The 3,709-nt window shown below is 36.2% G+C and overlaps 1 protein-coding gene across 3 annotated transcripts in view; it reads right to left on the bottom strand.

Annotated features, from left to right (window-relative positions):
• The window catches only part of LOC106877106 (uncharacterized), a 52,827-nt gene extending 50,169 nt beyond the window's left edge, over positions 1-2,658 (bottom strand). For 2 of the 3 annotated variants that reach the window (XM_052974783.1, XM_052974781.1), the window contains exon 1: positions 1,983-2,657. The gene's annotated coding sequence lies outside the window, so the exon portion shown is untranslated. Of the gene's footprint in view, positions 1-1,971 lie in introns of all 3 variants that reach the window. The other variant, XM_052974782.1, reaches the window with a different exon arrangement.
• Positions 2,659-3,709: the final 1,051 nt, after the last annotated feature.

Here is a 3,709-nt window from a genome sequence, read left to right as displayed (position 1 = left end):
ATATATAACTACATATGTGTCCCCATTTCTGCTGACTTTGTTACCTCATAACTTTGCAAAAAATGGATAGATAGATAGATAAATAGACAGATAGATAAATAGATAGAGAGAGAGAGAGAGAGAGAGAGAAGGAGAGCGAAAGAAAAACAAGTGTAGTGTAAGAGAAAAATGAATGGCTTCTAAAACAATGTACGCTTTGTAAGTAAAACCCCCGAGTTCCAAACTTGAACTGATTAAAAAACTTTTCATTCTACCAGGGTTTGCCAATAAAGACATTCTTTTAGTTTGTGATTATAAACTGAAATACTGACACAATTCAGCAATGTCCAGGTAGACATGTTTAATACCCTGCCTTTTTTTTTATCCCCTCCCAAAAACTTCGAATTCTGTTTTCAACAAGAGATTACGTTTTTTATTGGGTGGGGGTGCTTTTTAAAACTTATTAACCCACCCCACTTTTTGCTTTTAACTCTTTTTTTTTTTCAAAGTATTTTTATTCCGAAATATCAATACCGATTGCTTCGGATAATTTTCCACTTTTCAATGAGTGATCGTAAACCGAAAGTATGTCATTCGACAACTGTCATTTTTCCATATCATTTTCTACATAGCAGACCATTATATAAACATACATACAAACAAAAACATGCCTTCTCTCTCTCTGATCTTCACCATGAACATGTATGCGTACAAAAAACATGTATGCCATAGGTGTACGTACGTATGTTTTTGTGCGTGTGTGTGTCACTGAAGCTAGCCATTCACACATACATACATACATACATAACAACCTCTCTCTCTTTCTGTCAATCACTCACTTCCAAAAGTAAATAAAAAAAATTCAGTTATCTCGCTCTCTCTCTCTCTCTCAATCACATACACACACCAGCAAAACACTTTCACATACACAAACCCCATCAACACACACACACACAACATTCCTCTCTCTCTCTGTCCCTTTCGCTTTACGACGCCTTCAAATGGCAAGTCCCCTGTTCCAATTGCTCTCTCTATGTGTCGGCCAAAATTTATTTTATCATTTACTTAGGGGTTAGTAATCGTTGCTCCTAAAATTGTAGTTTTAAGATACACAATATGTTTCATTAAATAGAAACGAGATCACCTTGATATCTATACGACAGGTGGCAACAAAATGATAAAAGGTAGACAACGAAGAATCAAGAAGCTTTTACGTCAGACACGGGCTTTACTCACCTTTGCCTAAAGATTATCCAGGGACAAGACTAGGGTATTTAAGATCATGAATAATAGAGTGCATTATGAGAAATAAATTTGTGCTGATAAATTTGCGAACTAGGAAGAAGCGAAATCAAAAGCAGTGGACATCATAAGATCCGTTGTATAAACTTCATGCGGTATGGGACTTCGAGGGACAGCCGTCTCAAAAACTCCACTAGGGAATTTACAAGCAACAGGTGTTTCTGTGCATTAGGAAACCAAAAGATCGCCAACATTTGTTTGTGAGAAAGTGAATACTAGTAACCAACACCACTAGAATGTTAAACTATAAAATCAGGATTTCGAAAGAAGCTTGGGCCATTGCTGGAATAAAAAAGATTAAACTACTACTTGGTTGAACAGTCACTGTGACCATCAACAAATTTAGTACCACAACGCCTAAGACTGCCCTACAACCAGCAGTGGTTCTCAACAGTGGCCTAAAGAAACCTTAGAGGTCCATAAAATTTATGTGAAATAAATTGCTTATACTTCTACAATACACAAGATATTTTTTATTCATTTTCTAATAATATTTCATTTTATATAAATACAGTGAATGACTATAGAGATCCCGTAGAGTAAAATAGGAATCGAAGGAAGTCCACAAGGAAAATATGGTTATTCATTAAATGGTGGCTATAACATAGTGAAAGTAAATAAACTTTCGTCCGGGAAAATGAACACTTTAAATCTATACACCGATCGATTTGTACAAACAATAACAAATACCTTATACTCACTGATGTTATGATTGCGGAAGACGAAACATAATCCTTGTTATTTAACAACACCCTTCTCAGAATTTAAAGAAGTTAGGCAATCTCAAACGAGTTTTCTTATGTTTACTTAAGTTCATGTCAGCGATGTTTCCTCACTTTTTGTAGTAAATGATTTAAATTCTGGGTTTTACATTATGCAAAAGATTCTGAGAGAAACGACAGTCATTTAAACGACTAGTTTCGTTTTTCTTTTTATACTTCTAGGAAAGCTTTAGTGTGAGTCAATGTTTCTGTTTTGAAATCCGGTTCCGATTTAGTTATCTAGTAATAAGTGTAAAAATTAATAACTTCCCCGTAAGACAAGATAAGAGTAGTAGGAGGCGCTGAGAATAGGTTTATTTTTATGACAAAGAGTAAAACGTGTCTGGTAAATTTACCGTGCTATTGATATTTAAAACACGCACGTGTTTGTTTTTCAAAGTGAAGAAGGCAAGACAAAAAAATAGCTGTAATAATTGTCAGTTTTATCAACCGATCAAAATGTCGTAAAGATTTCTCTGCAAAAATAAGTTACGAAATAGACAACATGTCTATTACATTCTCAGTACATATGAACAACTTAGATCGTCAACTGAACGAGCTTCTTGCGTGATGAGAGAGGACGTTCTCGTTGTATCGTCATGTTTTACCCACTTCAGAATATTTCTCTGCGGCATTTATTTAGCCCTGAATCAGATCTGTTTGAACAGATATATAATGTAATCTATTACATGACAATTCCATTTACACACACCCTACCTACCTACCTACCTACCTACCCTACCTCGCATGGCTCAGTGGTTAGAGCGTTGGGCTCACAATCATAAGGTAGTGAGTTCGATTCTCGGACCGGGCTGTGTGTTGTGTTCTTGAGCAAGACTCTTTATTTCACGTTGCTCCAGTTCACTCAGCTGTAGAAATGAGTTGAAAACATCACTGGTGCCAAGCTGTATCGGCCCCTTTTGCCTTTCGGTGGCGTGAGGAGGGTCGGCTGGTATGCTAGTCTTCCATAAACAACCTTGCCCGGACTTGTGTCTCAGGGGAACTTTCCAAGTGCAATCTTATGGTTATTCATGAACAATGGGGGGGGGGGTCTTTATAGGTATTCCTACAGATGTGTACCCCCACCCCCCGATTTTGTTGCCTCATAACTTCCAGAAAAATGGATACTTTTTAACAAAATTTTCAACAAATACCGCTTAGATGCTGTAAATTAAGAGTATGTAGAGGGATTTCACAATTCTATAGTTAAGAGATGAGGAATTATGTACATTATTTACATTTGACGGATATTTGTTCTCATCTGATATACCCTCCAGCCTTCATCTTGGTGTCTTGGGGAAATTTCGAACCAGTTCTCATTCCTAAGGTATTTTCCGATGTTGTTGTTGTTGTTGTTGTTATTATTATTATTATTATTCAGGTCGCTGCCTGGAATCAAACTTGGAATCTTGGGGTTAGTAGCCCGCACTCTTAACCACTACGCCATATGCCTGTGGGCATAATAATAATAATAATAATAATAATTATTATTATTATTATTATTATTATTATTTATAACAACATCGAAAAATACCTTAGGAATGAGAACCCAAGTTCGAAATTTCCTCAAGACACCTGATGAAGGCTGGAGGGTATATCAGCCGAAATGTTGTGTTAACAACAAACAAGATGAGGACAAATATCCGTAAAATGTAAATAGTGTAGAG

Source organism: Octopus bimaculoides, chromosome 19, assembly GCF_001194135.2.
Source record: "Octopus bimaculoides isolate UCB-OBI-ISO-001 chromosome 19, ASM119413v2, whole genome shotgun sequence".
NCBI lineage: Eukaryota > Metazoa > Mollusca > Cephalopoda > Octopoda > Octopodidae > Octopus > Octopus bimaculoides.
Note: the sequence above shows the minus strand (reverse complement) of the source record. Positions and strands in the feature narration are given on the sequence as shown.